This window comes from Globicephala melas, chromosome 5, assembly GCF_963455315.2.
Source record: "Globicephala melas chromosome 5, mGloMel1.2, whole genome shotgun sequence".
Classification (NCBI taxonomy): Eukaryota; Metazoa; Chordata; class Mammalia; order Artiodactyla; family Delphinidae; genus Globicephala; species Globicephala melas.
Window position 1 is genome coordinate 9,729,466 of NC_083318.1, and position 23,202 is coordinate 9,752,667.

A 23,202-nucleotide genomic window follows, 5' to 3' on the forward strand; every position below is an offset into this window, starting at 1 on the left:
GAATTTGTATCATATAATTGAACCTTTAATCCTATGATGATATTGTAAGTCCTGTAAACTGCAAGCATTATAAATGTATTAAAGAAATTTCTCTTTTAATAGAATACAACCCGAATAACATTTTTTGCCACATAGTTGAATCAGAGTGGGGTAATAACAGCAGGTGATCAGTAATTTTATCAGACATCTAGTTTTCTTTACAATAAATTTATTAATACCTAGAAATATTTTTACTTTCACAGAATTTCATAACTTTACTTGACACCTAGGGTTATCTCGTAAAACTACCTTACTTCTCCATTCTTCACAGGTGTGTGATATTATGTTCCTCACCCACATCAAAGCTGATTACCGTCTACACGTCAAGATGTCACTCAATTTCCTACACACTTGTAATTTTTTTTGGCCACTTGACTTGTGGGATCTTAGTTCCCTGACCAAGGACCGAACCCGTGCCCCCTGTAGTGGAAAGGCAGAGATCTAACCCCTGGACTTCCAGGGAATTCCCTTTACACACTTCTAAATATTGTATAGATCTTCCTTGACTTCTGATGGGGTTACGTCCCAATAAACCCATTATGAATTGAAAATAGCATTAAGTCAAAAAATGCACTTAAAACATCATAACTTAGCTTTGCCTACCTTCAGTGTGCTCACTTACATTATTTACACTTAAATTAACCTATAGTTGGGCAAAATCATCTAACGCAAAGCCTACTTTTATAATAAAGTGTTGACTATCTCATGTAATGTATTGAATTCCATGCTGAAAGTGAAAAACAGAATGGTTGTAAGTGTCTATGGGTTGTTTTCCCCTCTGATGGTGATCATGTGGCTGACTGCAAGCTGTGCTGGCTGTCACTGCCCAGCATCATGAGGGAAAATTACACCACCTACCACTAGCCTGGGAAAAGATCTAAATTCAAAATATTTGAAGTACAGTTTCTACTCAATGCATATTGCTTTGGTACCCTCATAAAATCTGAAAATCATAAGTCAAACCATAATTAAGTCAGACACTGTCTGTATAGGAAATACCTTTGCTCTATTTCTTCAATACTGTTTTAGGGGGGAAAATGCCTTTTCTCTCTGCATGCAATTCAAAAACAGAACATCCATGCAGGTTCATGGTTGTAGTCTTTTCCATCTTGGAGGCCAATAAAAGAAGTAAAGTATAAGGTATATCCCTTTCCGGGAGTCAAGGCAAAAGCATCACATATTTCCCAACTTTGGTTTTTCTTTTAAGTGACTATTTCTTAAAACACTTCATAAAGGAATAAGGAGCTACCAGGATGGTTGTGTCACTTATTAGCTGTGTAACCTTGGAGAGTTACTTATATCTTAAAGCCTCTAATATCTCATTAGGGAAATAGGGATATTAATGACACTAACCCAGCACTACTAGCGTTTCGTAGGGGATTAAATGAATAACTGTATGTAAAGTATTTAGATGAATATGTGTGATATAAACATTTTAGTACATATTAGGGTTTAGTATTTTTATTATTATTGCTGCTTTTGTTGCTAGAAAAATTGTTCAGCCTCCATTTCTCAGCATAGAAAATAGATTCTGGAGAACCAGTTGTAAATTGCGATATTGTAGACGATAAATGAAAGGGTTTTAATTATTCCTACTACAAAGACTATTGCATCATTGACAACTACCTCTATTTTTGAAATAATAATTATGATAATAATAATTATTAGTATGGCTTATATTCTTAAAGTGCCATGTATCAATATAAGTAAATGAAGGAGCCAGGATATTAATTCTAAATATTTTACTCCAAAAGCACAATTTTTACTTGCCAAAATATATTGCAGTAGGAATGAGATAGGACATAAAAAGTTAACTCAAAATATTTTAGAAGGTACATTTAATATGACTTAGGGTCTACATGTAAGACAGCCATGAGGTAAATGGAGCTGCAGAGTCTGGTGTTTACTTACTGGGTTTTTGTCCTGTACTTTTAATTCAGGCAGTGCATTCTGCTGGTCATGCCAAAATTCTTTGACTGGCTTCTACTGTCTCCATTCTTGAGTATAATTTCCACCAAGTCTCTAACTGTTGGCTCTATATTTCATCTGTCACAAGACACTTGGAATTTGGAATGTCTTGAGATTTTTCTTGTTCTTGGTTTCCTGAGAGTAACTTTTATTTTGAGCAGTGCTATTAGCTCTTTCCATTTGAAGCTAACTTCAATAATATATCAAACATTACTAATAACCTTGCTTCTTTTTCCACTGAAGCAATAGAAGCAATCAGAAGATCATATCTGAATCTTACCAGCACTGAATCTACTGTGTTAACCAGACTTCCCTCTTGACACCTGTGCTTGATGAATCGTCCCCATCCAATTTATGCCATTCTCTGATTCTTGCACTTTCTCCCACCTCCTCTCATCTACTTAAGGATGCTGTTCCTACAGATATGTCTCTCGCCTGCATCATTATTTCCACTTTCAAATTGATAATGCCAATTAACATCCAAATCTGACTTAAAATAATCATCCATAAAAATACAAATTAAAAGCATATTATAAAATGTGGACTTCCTTGGTGGTGCAGTGGTTAAGAATCCACCTGCCAATGCAGGGGACATGGGTTCGAGCCCTGGTCCGGGGAGATCCCACATGCCGCGGAGCAACTAAGCCCGTGAGCCACAACTACTGAAGCCCACGCACCTAGAGCCCGTGCTCCGCAACAAGAGAAGCCACTGCAAGGACAAGCCTGTGCACCGCAATGAAGAGTGACCCCCACTCACTGCAACTAGGGAAAGCCAGCGTGCAGCAATGAAGACCCAACGCAGCCAAAAATAAATAAATAAATTTATTTAAAAAAAATACTCATCCCCTACAATATACGTCAAACTAAAACCTTATAAAAAATAAGAAATAAAATGTAATACTACTATTTTTTAAAAATATACAACAAAACATTTCTTTGACCGTTCAGCTTCCGACTCCATCGTCTATGGAAGGCAGAATAATCATTCCCCACAAACGTCCAGGTCCGAATCCCTGGAACCTGTAGATACGTTTTCTTATGTGGAAAAAGGGAATTTTACAGATATAATTTGGTTAAGTATTTTAAGGTAGGGAAATTAACCTGCATTATCTAGGTGGTCTGATGTAATCAAAGGAGTCCTTAAAAGATGCAAGAGAGAGGGAGAAGGGGCAGAGAAGGAGATGCAAGTATGGAAGCAGAGGCACTGAAGATGGACAAAGGATCTCTAACAGGAGGAATGCAGGTAGCCTATAGAAGCTGGAAATGACAGGGAAACAGCTTCTGCCCTAGAGCCTCCTCCTATCAACACCTTGATTTTAGTCCCTTGATTTTGGAAATGCTTTTTGGACTTCTGGCCTCCAGAACTATAGGATAATAAATTTGTGTGGTTTGAAGCCACTGAATTTGTGGTAATTTGTTACAGCAGCAATCGGAAACAAATACAACCTTCATTCTCTCTTGAACCCACTCCTTTCAGGGTTTCCTCTTCACAACCAGAGAGAAAAACACTCATTTCTGGGTAATCAACCTCACTGTGGCCAACCTTTCAGCAGTCTTTGACATCAAGGTTTGTTTCCAGATATTTTTAGTAGTTTTTGATTGTCAGCTCATATTCCTTGGAACTCTGTTTATTCCGTGTAATATCTTTTAGGTCTGTTTCTAAAATGCATTCTTTGAGAAAGAATGAGTGTGTTATTGCTTCCAGGCACTGGCCTAGGGCCTGATGATGTAACCCCCGCTAAGAAAAATTGTTAACCTCAATTCTCAACTTTTCAGGATACAAGGCATTCAGACACCAGTTGAGTGAATACTGGTTAGGATTTATCACTGTTTTTACTAAAAGAAAGGTGATTTGATAAATCACAGAATTTATCAAATACTGGTTAGGATTTACCACTGTTTTTACTAAAAGCAAGGTTTAGCCAGGAAAGTCTTCTTTTGAGGGACATTTTTCCTGAGTTCAACCATTGGGGTCTTGACTATATGGCGATCTCAGGTCCCGTTTTCCTCTTTATGTTATTGCCTCTTGTACTTGTGCATAGATGGCTCTTCAAGACAAGGCGCCAGGCCACCAGGATCAGAAGGATATTTTGAAGGAAAACACCAGCTCCAGTGTTAGCTTATGTTTGTGGAATGCAGCTTTTTTGTCATTTCTGGCATCTGGTTGTTTCCCTAACATTACCACCTGCTCTGTTTTGCCTTGAAAACAACTTTGTTTAAAATATTATGTCCATCTTTTATAGAATCTACACTGGGAGGATTTTCTCTGTACATCTAGTGTGCCACCTCCTGGAAGTAGAAAACCACTACTTCTTTAAACATTTAGACACTTGGCTACAGAGATACCACCTGCTTTGATTTTCCTTCTGTTGCATTTGTTGTGCCTTCTCAATTTCCTCTGCTAGATTTTCTTTCTCTCTCCAATTATTTAAAGTTGGAATAAACTAGGACTCAGTCTAGGGCATCTATGTTTCTTTTTCTCTTATGTGGCCTTAAATGTCATTGTGATATTGATAACCTTGAAGTCTCCAGTCCAGGGACTGTCACTAAGTTCTTAATTCTAATACACAACTACCTGTTCAACAAATATACTTAGATAACTGATAGATCTCAAAATTAATATGTCCAAAATAAAAACATAATTCCCCTCCCCAAGCTGCCTTTACCAAACCCCCAAGTTTACCTTCTCCACAACATTGTGGCTATCTGCTCTGTTGCTCAAGGGAACACATGTCCTTGACTCTTCTTTTTCCCTCCTATGTCACATAAAATTTATTATCGAGGTCTCCAATCTGACCACTCTTCACCATCTTACACTGCCTTCACTTCCCCAATTCAAGCCATCATTATCTCTCACTTGGTTTACTGTAACATCTTGTATGATCTCCCTGTGCCAACACAGTTGCCGAAAGCTTGACTGTATAACTATCCCATAAACATGTTAACATAAATGTTCAACTTGAGATTTTTTAAAATTTAAATGTAAGTGAGATCACGGCACCCACAGCTGCCCCAATTTTTCCAATAGCTTTCATCACACTTAAGCAAGGTCTGAAAGGATGCCTAACTAAACCCCTCTTTGATCAATTCCTACCACTCCCCTCCTCACTCAGCTCTAGCCAAGTTATTAGATTTTTGTTATTTACTTTTTAGTTATTCCTCAAATATGCCAAGTTCTTACCCCCTGAGAGATTTTTGTACTTCCTGGTCTCTCTCCCTGGGATACGCATTCCTCTGTTTTCAGTCATATCTCATTGACTTATCATCTTCCTTTGCTTCCTTAAATGTTCCTTCTCCAGAAGAGTTTTCCTGACAGCATTATTTAAAATGGTATCCCTCCCCTCCATTTCTAACTCCACATTCTGGTTTGTTATAGAGTTATCACCACCTGAATTTGCATTTTTTATTTTCAGCTAGAATTTTAGCTCCATGAGGACACAGAGTTATCTTGCTTTTCACTGTGTCCCTAGAATGTAGAACAATACCTGTCATTGAGAGATTGCTCAACAAATATTTTTGAATGAATAAATTAATAAGAGAATAAATAAATGAATGATTGAATGACTGGTTTATTACAAGAAGCTAGAAACAATGTTTTGTGACCAGAAGCAGCTTACTTTATCAATTGAAATCTGAGGGGAGCTTAGTATACTTTACACAATGAGCATCAAAAGATTTAACAAAAAGAATTTAGATCTGCCTCAAGTAGAGTCCCAATTTGTTAGGCAATCCGTAGGGAAAATAAATAAAATTATAGCATTTATGGGCCTTCTAGGAAAATAACTTCTTCTTAAACCCTGTTGATTATCATGAAACTTTAGTGGGAATAATTCCCATGAAGCCTCTTAAAAGTACTGAGATAATTACGGAAGGTATTGATATTGAATACTTGGGACTTTCCTGGTGGTCCAGTGGTAAAAAGCCCACCTTTCAATTCGGGGAACATGGGTTCGATCCCTGGTTGGGGAACTAAGATCCCACATGCCGCGGGGCAACTAAGCCCATGCACCACAACCACTGAGCCCTCGTGCCTCAACTACAGAGAGAAAACCTCACGCCACAGCCGGCACACCGCAACAAAAAGATGCCGCATGCCGCAATGAACGCCCGACGCAGCCAAATAAAGAAATTGAATCCTTTAAGTGATTTTTCCAGGGACGAATAAGAGAGTAAATAAAACCTTTGAAAATAACATCTTATGGTGGAGATATGCCCAGCGAGAGTGTGTTGATGAGTTGAGACTGATGATGCTGCATTTAAGATCCCCTTCCTTATTCAGCAGCGTCATCCACCTTCAGTATGTCTCCTCACCTCGCCTTCTTTGTGTCTGTATGTGTGTTTCACTTACCTGTAAAGCCCTGGACAATATTTCGTTTAATTTTCAGTCCTTCTCTCAATTTCTTTCTTCCCTTCCTTTCTGTTTCCTCCTTTCTGTAATATTATTTAGATGATGTTTCAATACCTGTCCCATTCCATATTCTACTGTACTTCCTGGTAAAAATTTGGTGATTTTAATAAGGAGTGAGGAGGTCCCTCATATGAATTTTATGTTCAGGGACCAGAGCATCTGTCATGCCACAACAATATTAGAAGTATTCCAATAAAGAAGAAAATCCAAACTTCTCCCAGGGGCTTTGTAAAGGAAAGTCCATGTAGGAGTATTGGTTCAGGGTAAAAAAAAAAAAAGGGAGACTTTTATAATAAACCAAAAAGTGAGGTGATGAAATGTAACATACATGGACGAGTAAGGGAGTGCCTAATTCAGTGAGAGATTGGGGTAAGGACACGTTAAACATAATCAAGAATAAAAACCTGCTGAAATTTAAAACTAGAAAATTTGTGACAGTTTATCGGCACATTATGCTACATTAAAGCACATTTTGGTACGCAAGAATGGAATTTGCAAGAGAGCAAAAAGAAGATTATTTTTAACTTTAAGAAATTATAAGTATTTTTGGAGCAGCAAATATTGATAGATGTTTAGGTGAATAAGAATTTTATAACATAGCAACATTTCTATAAGGAAGGAAGATATATTCTATTGACCACTTTTCATCAAAACATCATTTCCAACAGTATAAACAGTAAAATAAACTAACTCTAAGACAGTGTTGGAGTTTGGGGTTTTTTTCCCTCCTCATCAGGAGGTGCCACTCACCTCCTTCCTTCCAGGGATTAGGCTGCAGCCATCATGGGAATGGAAGACAGTCTTCAAGGGCACCTCAACTCCATGCTTCCAGAGAGAAGCCCATAATTAACCCAATGCCACTATATCCTGCACCTATTCAATAGCATGGTGAAATGAACATTGCAGTAAGAATCAGAAGATATGTGTTGTGACCCAAACTGTGTAACACTTACTAGCATTATGGCATTAGACAACTCACAACTGAAACTTTGTACATCCAGCCTATCTACAAAGAAATTTCAACCGTGATTCCATGTAAGTGACATTGCCTTAATATCTCTAAAATATTATTTCATTGCAAGGTGCTCTGCTGAAACTAGATCTTCACAGTACTGCTAAACAACCACCATACCATAATGAGGAATTTAAAGCATTCTTCAAACTCTTTGTGTCCAAACAAATATTAGAATTTTTTAGTTCTTATAAGATCAGTATTATGTACTTTCAGCTATTAAATAATCAGAAATAGTTAAATGAAGTTACTGACCCAAAAAGCGTTTATTCCTTTTAAAATTCTCTCTAGTAACATTTTGCTGGACATTTAAATAGCAGTTTTTTAGGTATATTTTAGTTGCACATAATAGTAAAGAAAAAATTCTGAATGGAATTTTTGTCACACCTCTGTCTGTCTCATTATGTAAAAGAATACGCTCTTGGTTTAAGCTTGAGAAATACACACTCACTTCTTAACTGTAATGAAAACATAAGGTGGATCTGTTCATCTGGAAACCCATGGGTCAAGTGGAGAGAGCTGCCTGCTGGGGGAGGGAAAGTCTTTCCCACACCTGGTGTGCCCTGGCCTCCCTCTCGGGCAGCAATGGAAGGGCAGTAGTCCACTGCCTCATAGATAGATCTAGACACAAAGAATGATGTCCAAGGTCACAGAGACCCATCGAGTTCCCTCTCTGCTGGGCACATGCTGAAGATTTCTAAAAGGTGTAAAGTAATATTTTCTTTCAGTCATTTCGCACTTTCTATCATTTACTTATTGGCACTTTTTAAAATCTACACTGGGAAAAAAATTTTTAACTATACAGGAAGAAGCATGAAAAAGGAGTGGAAAGCAGAAGGTAACGATTTAAAATCAAAAGGTAGCAGAGAGTTGTATACAATGAAGAAAAAAACAATGAAAATCTGGAGGTGACAAAAGTTACAAATAATCAAAAATCTTGGGGAGAAGAAAATCTTGTCACAAGAATATAATCCAGGAATAATCTTAGTAGACCTTGGATGATTATAATTGTTTTTCCCTTATGATTTTGGGTGCTTTCTTGTGCTCCTGGAAAAAAAAAATGGCTAGGAAATATACTTGGAAAAACAAGCAACCAAACCAACAAACAAATAAAATGAAACTTTGGATTCAGGGCAAACCTGTCTTCAAAACCTAACTGTCACTTACTGGTTATTTATTTGATTTTAGGTAGTAAAATTAAACTGCTTAAATCTCCCGGGCCTCAGCATGTGACGTGACTCTCAGGGTTGTTTTAAGTGTTAAATCATAGACTTAGGGTGTCCTATGCACAGGGAATATTAAAACTAAATCACACCTTACCTGTTGTCTCCCCTAAAATGCATTCTTGAAGTTTTATTCGTTTTGGATTCCTTAATTCTTACACAGTGCCTGGAGCACAGAAAATATTTATTAATGAATTTTGCTATTAATGAAAAAACTTCTTATGAATATTCTTATGCAAATTTGGTACAAACTTGGTTCAGAAATGTCAATGATATCTAAGTATTTAACTTTTTCATTTTATAATAGCAAGAAAGGTATTCATATTTAATATTTTCAAAAATGGTTTCAGAATTGTTGAAATACCTTCATTTTTGTTCGTGCAAAGGATAGCAATAACAAGTTGTTTAAAAATCTAGGTATTTGAAACAGAAGATTAACAAGTGTGTTTTATTTGAAGGTGGTAACTTTTCCTTAGTTGACAAAATTTCTGCTGATTTTCTAAAAAGTTTCTAAGCAGCGTATAATTTAGCATAGATAATTTCAATAATGTTAAACAGTAATAATTGCACTGCATCTCATAATAATTGTTTTATCCTGTTTACCTATAGAAATCATAAAGCTTCATCTTTTACCCTAACAATGATTTCTTTTCACCCCTCGACATATCTAACAAGGCTGATCATTCTTTACCTTTCCGGCAACTCTAAGAAACATACATATATGTACGTAGACACACAAGCACATACACAAACACCTACACAGAGATTTAAAAGGAATTAAAAATTCAAAGTTTATTTTGTTGTTGATTTTGTGTTATCAGTAAAACTGACGCATGTTAAAAGAGGTGACTTGGAGTCTCAACATGAAGATACACATGTCTGAAGTGCTGCCAGGACTATTTCAAGCAGCTGCTTTTGGCATTGAGCTAATTTAATGCTGTTTGTCTCAAGACTACTATCTTTACCATTTTAAGTAACAATATACACCTGGAGTAGCATCTAACTTGCATTAAATTCTCCCTTTCAAAATGCAGAAGTATAGCCAAAAACGTCGATTTGATTTAAAATGCACTTGTGCCAGGAGTTATATCTAATAATTACTTTTGTCATGCCATGAATGATGGTATATTTTTATAGAATTCTTTTTTTGCTTGAAAAATAAGCACTGCAAAAGCAAGAATGAAGTCTTTTAAATTATCATATTGTCCCTTTTTACTAAATAAACAAACATTTGTTTATTTTCTAGAACGGGGTCTACAAATTATGACCCATGGTTCAAAATTGGCCAGTGGACTCTACTTTTATTGTACCTTTGATGAACTAAGAATAGTTTTTATATATTTGAGTTACAAAATAAAGCCAAAGAAGAATGTGTGACAGAGCCCATATGTGGCTTTCAAAACCTAAAATATTTACTATGTCACCCTGTAGAGAAAACATTTATAGACTCTTGTTTTAGAGTAATTCTCTAACTCATACTTCCACTTAGAGTATGTTTTAACAAAATATTTCCAAAGAACAGGAAGGAGATTTTCTCCCTTCTTCCTGTGACATTTTGGTGATTCTATATAACCATAATAGACGCAATTTCTTCCCATGAACACATTGATCTGTCAAATTACCATGATTTATAAAATAAGAGGCTTTAAACGTAACATTTTTGTAGCTATTTCTCTCATTTTGGACCTAATTTTCTAGGTACATTTTGTTTTAAGTGTGCAAAATGAATGTGGACTCTGTGTCTGCACTGGTACTAATGTATACATTTTAAAAGGCTGAATTTAAGCCATAATTTTGCCATAGGGACTCTAAATAGACACACCAGGCTTCTAACAGATCTTGGGAAATGCTGAATTTTTATTTATGTCTTCAGGTGACAAGCTATGATGGATGGCCTGACAAGGTCCCGTAGCCTAGCTTTGCACTGCTGGGGAAATGATGGTGGTGTGGGCCTGAGAGTTTAGTTATCGACAGCTAACAGCCTTAGGCGGCAGTTTCAAAGTCATTTGTTTGCACTTCTAACAAGCACATTCTATTGTGTAGTTTATTCAAATAAGCATAATTTTACACAGTTGTTAAAAGCCCTTTTGTCACCAAGAAGGATCTCTTTTCCTGGTATGAATAGTCCTAATAAGTGAATATCTTGAAAATTGTATCCCTCTATTTAAAATCAAAGCAAACATTTCACTAAAAATTGCTAAAGTAATTAGTGTGGCACTATTTTTTTTGTTATCCTGCCATCAAATCCATCTTAAGTAACATTTTTTTCCTTTATCACAGAAATTGCTCATTTAAGGATGAATCGTTACTCTCCCTCTTATCATGAGGTGAAGGCTGTCATCCTGTACTGTTGTCAGGGAATGCATATTTCCAAGAGGAAGGTATCTAATTTTAGCAGTCATAGCTAAAAACGATGTTACTGTTAGTTGTCAGGGAAGTGATCATTAAAGAGTCTATTTTCTCTTTGATGAAAGCAATTCAGATCAACTTTTCAAGGCACTTAGAATTACCATAAATATTCCTTCAATTTTCATCTCAATCTTGTTGTTCTCTTTATCAATGTCATTTGTCATGAATGTAATACAAACAATAAAAACATTTTTCTTGTTCACTGTTTCCAGGTATATTATTGCTTAAGTCAATTACTCTTTAAAACCATGTGTAACAATTTATTATTTAAACTGATAATTTAAAAAGGAAATCTTATTTTCCACTTTTGTGCTATTAAAGTTCTGTACATTATATGAAGACTTTCCTAAACACAAAAACACCTAGCCTTCAATGTACTCAAGTCTTACTGAAGGTAAACTTTTGTTTCATTTCTGTTAGGGATATAAAGAAAAAATATTTGGTTATAATTTGGTCCTTCCCATAAAGATATTTCAACATCCTATACTTCAGTTTAATATGGTAATCAAATAATTGTAACTTTTTATTTTGTCCTTAGGACTTTCAATTATTGGATTAAAATTATAAATCATATCTATGTTGTTCATAAAATATGAATTTATAATAAAATTTTATATAAACACACTACATAAAGCAAGAAGAAAGCCCAACTGAAACATTTCATAGAGATAGAAAAATATCTGAAAATTTTGACATAACCTTCAGAATTTAGCAAAGAAAAATAATATTGAGTTTAGGACCAACATGAACAGCTGTTTCGCACTTTAATTGAGGCTGCTTGTAATAGATTTCTGAAGAATGAACTTTGTTCTCACTGGGTTTCAAATGACATTTAGTTGTATGAGAGGTTCTCTGAATTATGCCAGCTCCATGCATTCTGCAGCTTCTGTTTCCCTGGGTGGTGGGTTCCACAGGTGATGGTTTTCATCTGAAAATTACTGTAGTCTTTTGTACAGACCGGCTTGGTAGCTGCAGAACTGCCGAATTGAGAAGGCAGAATGGATTTAGTTTAGTGCTTGGTTATTGTGTCTCCAAGGGCCTCACAACATACCCTGGGCTCTGTCTGTGTGTGACAGTATACATCCTTCGAAATGCACGGGAAGATGGTTGCTCTGTTGTGTTTCTCTGTACAGGCTCACATGGAGATTGAGCTTCTGATTCTTCACACTTCCTGCATCTTCCTTACTGTCTATCCATGTATATTGCAATCTATTTGGCATACTGTAAAGAGTCTCTACATATTGTAGCATAGATTTCTCTATTAGCTCAAGCTAAGCAGTCAGACATTTAAAACTCAATTCCGGTTTCTGACACATCTGGATCTATTTGAAAGAACAAAGGTATCCAAAAAACCCTCTTTTAATAATGGAAAAGCATCTTATTAGACAATATAATGTTCTTTATCTTGGATAAACTACTAGAGCACATTTGCAGTTAGAGAAAGCCCTTCTCCTACAGGAGTGTAGCACATGGATGGTAGCAAAATTAGCAAAAAGATAACAGAAGTGGAAGAAAAAGCAAACGTGCTTCAGCTTCAACTAGACAATATCACAGGCAAGAAAGCCTAGTGGGTCCTTAGGGAGCTCACTTGAAGACAAACACAATATAGGGGTTCATAACAGAAAATAGGCCTACCTTATTCTGGGCCATAAGCCCATTTCCTTGGTTGTAAGAATTCTGTTTGCTTATTGAGTCAAAGGGCAACTGTTTTCCCAAAGAAAAGAATACAGATGAGAAAAATCTCATCTCCCTTTATCAAAACACTATATGTGAAGTTTATTAAATGGAACACGCTCATAATACATAGTGTGCCATAGAAAGGGTAGGAGTCAAAGAATTCTGGAGGTTTAGTGCTTGGTTATTGTTTATCAAAACACTATATGTGAAGTTTATTAAATGGAACATGCTCATAATACATAGTGTGCCATAGAAAGGGTAGGAGTCAAAGAATTCTGGAGGCCCCAAGGGAGATAGCAAATAATACTCTGATAAGTAAAGAAAAGCTAAAGAGAATTAAAAGGAAAAGTCGGTGATCCAAGTAAGTAAAATAAAAATGCAAAAGCAATTGTCTGAGGTTCAACATCAGGGTTTTATCAAAGAAGGGGAATATCCCGCTGGGAATAACACCTCAGAAGGTTTAACAGAAGGTCAGAAACACACCTATTTTAGGGTTTGCAGCATAAACATCAGATAGGAGTAATAAGGAAACCTTAACTAAGGACTCCTCACATATAATTCCATCATAAACTAGGGTAATATAAGTGAGGGATATGGCAGTGTAGGGGTGAGAATATATTTTATTTTTAATTTATACTTCTAATTAAGCACTATTTGAAACTGTTTTGTTTAGTTGAAAGTCTTTTTATCTATTGCTGAATAACAAAATACCCCAAAACATTGTTGGTTATATATTTATCTCACCGTTTCTGTAGGTCAGGAATCCAGACACAACTCGGCTTTTCAGGCTTGGGGTCTTTCATGCTCCTACTGTAAGAGGATGGCTGAATCTTGAAGTGCAGGAAGCTGGGGCAGCTAGCCAGGCATTTCTTTGTCTTCAAGAGTACTTTGCGATACCTCTCCATGTAGTCTTTCCATGTGAGCTAATCTGGGCTTCCTCACAGCTTGGTGGCCTCAGAAAAGCTGGCCTGCTTGCATGGTGGCTGAAGGCTTCAAAAGCGACAAGCCCTTTGGAGCAGGCAGAAGCAACATTGCTATTTGTGGCCTGGCCTCAGAAGTCATACAGTATCCCTTCCACACCATTCTACTGGTTACAGACAAGCCAGGAGCCTTCAGTGGTGGTGGAATAACTAGGTCACAGTCTAGAAGGGCATGTGAGATGGAGGTGTTATTGTGGTTAAATTTGGAAAATCTACCACACAGGCAAATGAAAACCAAACCTACCATCAAGTGATCCATGTATATCACTGGTATGTATATTAATGGCTCCTATAAACTAGATTCTGTTGTATGGCTGCCACCAAAATCAATGCTCTACGATCACTTAGATTTTGCATCACTAGCTTCCTATTTGAAAGTTGGGTCAAATTCATCTGCCTAATTTTAGATGCTCATGTACTAGTATAAAAAAGGTTAAAAAAGTGAATATCTGATCTTTAACTTTCAATGCTGCAAGGTGATTTAGAACTCCCCCCAGTCTCCAGGGCTCATAGCATAATGTGGGTATTTTACTAAATATTTGGGGTAAGGGAGGATTCTTAGGTAGGACAGCCAAAGAAATTATATTCTACAAAAAATATGCATTTATTCAAATGATAAATGGCATGGAACAAGAAGGGGGTATAAATCTGGCAGTGGTTTATGAAAATACAAATATGTCATTTCTACGAGGTAGACATGAGCAATATGTATGATTTAGTTTAACAAAATATTTAAAAATATTGACACGAAGAGTGTTTAAATTTCCCAAATGATTTAAAGAAGAAAGTCTGAGGAGGAGCTTCAAGATGGCGGAAGAGTAAGACGCAGAGATCACCTTCCTCCCCACAAATACATCAGAAATACATCTACACGAGGAACAACTCCTACAGAACACCCACTGAACACTGGCAGAAGACCTCAGACCTCCCAAAAGGCAAGAAACTCCCCACGTACCTGGGTAGGGCAAAAAAAAAAAGAATAAGCAGAGACAAAAGAATAGGGACGGGACCTGCACCAGTGGGAGGGAGCTGTGAAGGAGGAAAGGTTTCCACACACTAGAAGCCCCTTCGCCGGCGGAGACTGCGGGTGGATGAGGGGCGAGCTTCGATGCCGCGGAGGAGAGCGCAGCCACAGCGGTGCGGAGGGCAAAGTGGAGAGAGTTCAGCACAGAGGATCGGTGCCGACCAGCCCTACCAGGCTGAGAGGCTTGTCTGCTCACCCACTGGGGCGGGCGGGGGCTGGGAGTTGAGGCTCGGGCTTCGGTCGGAGCACAGGGAAAGGAGTGGGGTTGGCAAACGCAACCTGAAGGGGGTTAGTGCGCCATGGCTAGCCGGGAGGGAGTCCGGGGAAAAGTCTGGACCTGCTGAAGAGGCAAGAGACTTTTTCTTCGCTCTTTGTTTCCTGGTGCGCGAGGGGAGGGGATTAAGAGCGTTGCTTAAAGGAGCTCCAGAGACGGGCGCGAGCCACAGCTAAAAACACGGACCCCAGAGACGGGTGCCATCCGCGGCTAACAGCGCGAACCCCAGAGACGGGCATGAGATGCTAACGCTGCCGCTGCCTCCACCAAGAAGCCTATGTGCAAGCACAGGTCACTCTCCACACCTCCCTTCTGGGGAGCCTGTGCAGCCCGCCACTGCCAGGGTCCCGGGATCAGGGACAACTTCCCCGGGAGAACTCACGGCACGCCTCAGGCTGGTGCAACGTCACGCCGGCCTCTGCCGCCGCAGGCTCGCCCCGCACTCCGTGCCCCTCCCTCCCCCGACCTGAGTGAGCCAGAGCCCCCGAATCAGCGGCTCCTTTAACACTGTCCTGTCTGAGCGAAGAACAGATGCCTTTTGGTGACCTACACACAGAGGCGGGTCCAAATCCAAAGTTGAGCCCCGGGAGCTGTGCAAACAAAGAAGAGAAAGGGAAATCTGTCCCAGCAGCCTCAGGAGCAGCGGATTAAATCTCCACAATCAACTGGATGTACCCTGCATCTCTGGAATACCTGAATAGACAACGAATCATCCCAAATAGAGGAGGTAGACTTTGGGAGCAATGATATATATTTTTTTCCCTTTTTCTCTTTTTGTGATTGTGTATGTATATGCTTCTGTGTGTAATTTTTTCTGTATAGCTTTGCTTTTACCATTTGTCCTAGGGTTCTGTCTGTCCTTTTTTTTTACTTAAAAATTGTTTTTTCTTAATAATTATTTTTTAATAACTTTATTTTATTTTATTTTATCTTCTTTCTTTCTTTCTTTTTTTTCGCCCTTTTATTCTGAGCTGTGTGGATGAAAGGCTCTTGGTGCTCCAGCCAGGTGTCAGGGCTGCACCACTGAGGTGGGAGAGCCAAGTTCAGGACACTGGTCCACAAGAGGCCTACCAGCTCCATGTAATATCAAATGGTGAAAATCTCCCAGAGATCTCCATCTCAATGCCAAGACCAAGGTTCACTCAACGACCAGCAAGCTACAGTGCTAGACACCCTATGCCAAACAACTAGCAAGACAGGAACACAACCCCACCCATTAGCAGAGAGGCTGCCTAAAATCATAATAAGGACACAGACACCCCAAAACACACCACCAGACGTGGACCTGCCCACCAGAAAGACAAGATCCAGCCTCATCCACCAGAACACAGGCACTAGTCCCCTCCACCAGGAAGCCTACACAACACACTGAACCAAACTTAGCCCCTGGGGACATACACCGAAAAGAAATGCAAACTATGAACCTGCAGCCTGCGAAAAGGAGACCCCAAACACAGTAAGTTAAGCAAAATGAGAAGACAGAGAAACACACAGCAGATGAATAAGCAAGGCAAAAACACACCAGACCAAACAAATGAAGAGGAAATAGGCAGTCTACCTGAAAAAGAATTCAGAATAATGATAGTAAAGATGATCCAAAATCTTGGAAATAGAATAGACAAAATGCAAGAAACATTTAACAAGGACCTAGAAGAACTAAAGAGCAAACAAACAGTGATGAACAACACAATAAATGAAATTAAAAATTCTCTAGAAGGGATCAATAGCAGAATAACTGAGGCAGAAGAACGGATAAGTGACCTGGAAGAAAAAATAGTAGAAATAACTACTGCAGAGCAGAATAAAGAAAAAAGAATGAAAAGAATTGAGGACAGTCCCAGAGACCTCTAGGACAACTTTAAATGCACCAACATTCAAATTATAGGGGCCCAAGAAGAAGAAGAGAAAAGGGAAGGGACTGAGAAAATATTTGAAGAGATTATAGTTGAAAACTTCCCTAATATGGGAAAGGAAACAGATAATCAAGTCCAGGAAGCACAGAGTCCTAAACAGGATAAATCCAAGGAGAAACACTCCAAGACACATATTAATCAAACTATCAAAAATTAAATACAAAGAAGACATATTAAAAGCAGCAAGGGAAAAACAACGAATAACACACAAGGGAATCCCCATAAGGTTAACAGCTGATCTCTCAGCAGAAACTCTGCAAGCCAGAAGGGAGTGGCAGGACATATTTAAAGTGATGAAGGAGAAAAACCTACAACCAAGAATACTCTACCCAGCAAGGATCTCATTCAGATTTGATGGAGAAATTAAAAGCTTTACATACAAGCAAAAGCTAAGAGAATTCAGCACCACCAAACCAGCTTTACAACAAATGCTAAAGGAACTTCTCTAGGCAGGAAACACAAGAGGAGAAAAAGACCTGCAATAATAAACCCAAAACAATTAAAAAAATAGTAATAGGAACATAAATATCAATAATTACCTTAAATGTAAATGGATTACATGCTCCAACCAAAAGACATAGATTGGCTGAATGGATACAAAAGCAAGACCCATATATATGCTGTCTACAGGAGACCCACGTCAGACTTAGGAACACATACAGACTGAAAGTGAGGGGATGGAAAAACATATTCCATGCAAATGGAAACCAAAAGAAAGCTGGAGTAGCAATTCTCATATCAGACAAAATAGACTTTAAAACAAAGACTATTACAAGAGACAAAGAAGGACACTACATAATGGTCAAGAGATCAATCCAAGAAGGAGATATAACAATTGTAAATACTTATGCACCCAACATGGGAGCATCTCAATACATAAGGCAAATACTAACAGCCATAAAATGGGACATCGAGAGTCACACAATCATAGTAGAGGACTTTAACATCCCACTTTCACCAATGGACAGATCATCCAGAATGAAAATAAATAAGGAAACACAAGCTTTAAATGATACATTAAACAAGATGGACTTAATTGATATTTATAAGACATTCCATCCAAAAACAACAGAATACACATTCTCCTCAAGTGCTCATGGAACACTCTCCAGGATAGATCGTATCTTGGGTCACAAATCAAGCCTTGGTAAATTTAAGAAAATTGAAATTGCATCAAGTATCTGTTCTGACCACAATGCTATGAGACTACATATCAATTACTAGATATCAATTAGAAAAAATCTGTAAGAAATACAAACACATGGAGGCTAAACAACACACTACTTCATAACCAAGAGATCACTGAAGAAAACAAAGAGGAAATTAAAAAATACCTAGAAACAAATGACAATGAAAACACGATGACTCAAAGCCTATGGGATGCAGCAAAAGCAGTTCTAAGAAGGAAGTTTATAACAATACAATCCTACCTTAAGAAAAAAAGAAACATTTCAAATAAACAACCTAACATTACACCTAAAGCAATTAGAGAAAGAAAATCAGAAAAAAACCCAAAGTTAGCAGAAGGAAAGAAATCATAAAGATCAGATCAGAAATAAATGAAAAAGAAATGAAGGAAATGATAGCAAAGATCAATAAAACTAAAAGCTGGTTCTTTGAGAAGATAAACAAAATTGATAAACCATTAGCCAGACTTATCAAGAAAAAAAGGGAGAAGACCCAAATCAATAAAATTAGAAATGAAAAAGGAGACATAACAACTGACACTGCAGAAATACAAAGGATCATGAGAGATGACTACAAGCAACTATATGCCAATAAAATGGACAAACTGGAAGAAATGGACAAATTATTAGAAATGCACAATCTTCCAAGACTGAACCAGGAGGAAATAGAAAATATGAACAGACCAATAACAAGCACGGAAGTTTAAACTGTGATTAAAACTCTTCCAACAAACAAAAGCCCAGGATCAGATGGCTTCACAGGCGAATTCTGTCAAACATTTAGAGAAGACTTAACACCCATCCTTCTCAAACTCTTCCAAAATATAGCAGAGGGGGGAATGCTCCCAAACTCATTCTATGTGGCCGCCATCACTCTGATACCAAAACCAAACAAAGATGTCACAAAGAAAGAAAACTACAGGCCAATATCACTGATGAACATAGATGCAAAAATCCTCAACAAAATACTAGCAAACAGAATCCAACAGCACATTAAAAGGAACATACACTATGACCAAGTGGGGTTTATCCCAGGAATGCAAGGATTCTTCAATATATGCAAATCGATCAACATGATATACCATATTAACAAACTGAAGGAGAAAAACCATATGATCATCTCAATAGATGCAGAGAAAGCTTTAGACAAAATTCAACACCCACTTATGATAAAAACCCTGCAGAAAGTAAGCATAGAGCGAACTTTCCTCAACATAGTAAATGCCATATATGACAAACCCACAGCCAACATCGTCCTCAATGCTGAAAAACTGAAACCATTTCCACTAAGATAAGGAACAAGACAAGGTTACCCATTCTCACCACTATTATTCAACATAGTTTTGGAATTTTTAGCCACAGCAATCAGAGAAGAAAAAGAAATAAACAGAATCCAAATTGGAAAAGAAGAAGTAAAGCTGGCACTGTTTGCAGATGACATGATACTATACATACAGAATCCTAAAGATGCTACCACAAAACTACTAGAGCTAAACAATGAATTTGGTAGCATAGCAGGATACAAAATTAATGCACAGAAATCTCTTGCATTCCTATACACTAATGATGAAAAATCTGAAAGTGAAATTAAGAAAACACTCCCATTTACTATTGCAGCATAAAGAATAAAATATCTAGGAATAAACCGACCTAAGGAAACAAAAGACCTGTATGCAGAAAATTATAAGACACTGATGAAAGAAATTAAAGATGATACAAATAGATGGAGAGATATACCATGTTCTTGGATTGGATGAATCAACATTGTGAAAATGACTCTACTACCCAAAGCAACCTATAGATTCAATGTAATCCCTATCAAACTACCACTGGCATTTTTCACTGAAGTAGAACAAAAAATTTCACAATTTGTACAGGAATACAAAAGACCCTGAATAGCTAAAGCAATCTTGAGAAAGAAAAACGGATCTAGAAGAATCAGGGTCTTTGACTTCAAACTATACTACAAAGCTACAATAATCAAGATAGTATGGTACTCGCACAGAAACAGAAATATACATCAATGGAACAGGATAGAAAGCCCAGAGATAAACCCATGCACATATGGTCACCTTTTGTTTGATAAAGGAGGCAAGAATATACAGTGGAGAAAAGACAGCCTCTTCAATAAGTGATGCTGAGAAAACTGGACAACTACATGTAAAAGAATGAAATTAGAAAACTCCCTAACACCATACACAAAAATAAACTCAAAAATGGATTAAAGACCTAAATGTAAGGCCAGAAACCATCAAACTCTTAGAGTAAAACATAGGCAGAACAGTCTATGACATAAATCACAGCAAGATCCTTTTCGACCCACCTCCTAGAGAAATGGAAATAAAAACAAAAATAAACAAATGGGACCTAATGAAACTTCAAAGCTTTTGTACAGCCAAGGGAACCACAAACTAGGTGAAAAGACAGCCCTCAGAATGGGAGAAAATATTTGCAAATGAAGCAACTGACAAAGGATTAATCTCCAAAATTTACAAGCAGCTCATGCAGCTCAATATCAAAAAAACAAAAAACCCAGTCCAAAAATGGGCAGAAGACCTACATAGATATTTCTCCAAAGAAGATATACAGATTGCCAACAAACACATGAAAGAATGCTCAACGTCATTAATCATTAGCAAAATGCAAATCAAAACTACAATGAGGTATCATTTCACACCAGTCAGCATGGCCATCATCAAAAAATCTACAAACAATAAATGCTGGAGAGAGAGGGTGGAGCAAAGGGAACCTTCTTGCACTGTTGGTGGGAATGAAAATTGATACAGCTACTATGGAGAACAGTATGGAGATTCCTTAAAAAACTAAAAATATAACTACCCTATGACCAAGCAATCCCAGTACTGGGCATATACCCTGAGAAAACCATAATTCAAAAAGAATCATGTACGAAAATATTCATTGCAGCTCTATTTACAATAGCCAGGACATGGAAGCAACCTAAGTGTCCATCAACAGATGAATGGATAAAGAAGACATGGCACATATATACAATGGAATATTACGCAGCCATAAAAAGGAAAAAAACTGAGTTATTTGTAGTGAGGTGGATGGACCTAGAGACTGTCTTTCAGACTGAAGTAAGTTAGAAAGAGAAAAACAAATACCGTATGCTAACACATATATGTGGAATCTGAAGAAAAAAAAAAGTCATGAAGAACCTAGGGGCAAAACAGAAATAAAGATGCAGACCTACTAGAGAATGGACTTGAGGATACGGGGAGGGGGAAGGGTAAGCTGGGACAAAGGAAGAGACTGGCATGGACATATATACACTACCAAACGTAAAATAGATAGCTAGTGGGAAGTAGCCGCATAGCACAGGGAGATCAGCTCAGTGCTTTCTGACCACCTAGAGGGGTGGGATAGGGAGGGTGGGAGGGAGATGCAAGAGGGAAGAGATACGGGGACATATGTATATGTATAACTGTTTCTCTTTGTTATAAAGCAGAAACTAACACACCATTGTAAAGCAGTTAGGCTCCAATAGAGATGTTAAAAGAAAAAAAAAGAAGAAAGTCTGACAATATAGAAATCTTATGCCCTAATGTAATCATAATCTGTGAGCTTGTCTAAATTATTAGTATAAAATCAAGTTTAAATTAAAACCTACTAGTTTTTTTTTAATAATTTATATGGTGCATCACACACACACATATATAAAATGTGTGTATCTGAATAAATATTTATTATTTTTATATACTGTTAATATTATTTACTTTTAAAATAGAGATTCTCATTAAGATGTCTGGAAGACAAATATACAAAAAAAAATTTTATGTGCAGTAGCACATATATTAATACAAACAGATCATTAATTTTAGTTCTAGATTGTTCTGTTATGAATGCTGTTTCAGCTAATTATGCCATTAATTAAAAAACTGTTTTATTAGTAAATATTTTTCTAACCACATTAAGCATATAATTTAAGAAAAAACAAACAGAAATAATACTGCTTCCTGAATTGAGGTCTCTTGTCTTTAAATTCCAATAAAACATTTTTTAAAAATTATTACTATCTTGTGAATATCTTTTATGTTCGCTCATCTTTAAGTGGTCCTAAGCTACTCTTTGGTGGTTGGACCTTTGAAGTGTTTTCATAAATCTTGAGATTAACGATGAATACTGTAATACAAGCTTGTAAATGCAACATTATATTCCTCACTTTCTGTGAAAAGTAATTTTCCACTACACTTTCAAAATCTTTTTTTTTTTTTTGCAGTATGCGGGCTTCTCACTGTTGTGGCCTCTCCCGTCCCGGAGCACAGGCTCCGGACGCGCAGGCTCAGCGGCCATGGCTCACGGGCCCAGCCGCTCCGTGGCATGTGGGATCCTCCCGGACCAGGGCACGAACCCGTGTCCCCTGCATCAGCAGGTGGACTCTCAACCACTGCGCCACCAGGGAAGCCCTCAAAATCTATTTTTAAGATTCCCCACTGTATACATCCACATAGCTAATTACTTATAATAATGACTGCTTCTGAACATTTAACCCACGGACATATTGATGCATCTTAACAAAATAAGATGGCAAAATTCCTTGACCTAGAATTATTTAATGATTATCACACACACACATATATGCACATACATATCCCCAGTGAGTTGGGTAAACACATAAGGGTAGACACTATCGCTGGTTTGTTTATCACTATATATGAATCCTTTTCACATTCCCTAGAACAAAGAAAGTACTCCAAAATTATTTCTTGAATTAATGACTAGATAAATTAAAGATCAATTAAGTAATGAGACTATAGAGCTAGAGGCATGATTGCTCTGTTGAGACTTTCAGTTTATGAAGTTCTATTTTCCTTTTATACAGCTGCATCAAAGCTTTGAAGCTGAAATTTCAGTTCTGTGGTTCAACAAAAACTTGGCCATCAGTTCTGAAGTGTATATGACTTGGGAAGTGAAAGTGAACAAAGCATGTTTCCTTCTGGTTAACTATTCTGATGTCTCTATTTCTCGCCCTCCTCTGTCTGTCTAGGCACTGCCCATCCCACACGCCCCTCCCATATTTCCAGCCTGCTCTGCCCTCATGTTTCCCAATTCAGTAAATGGCAAGCC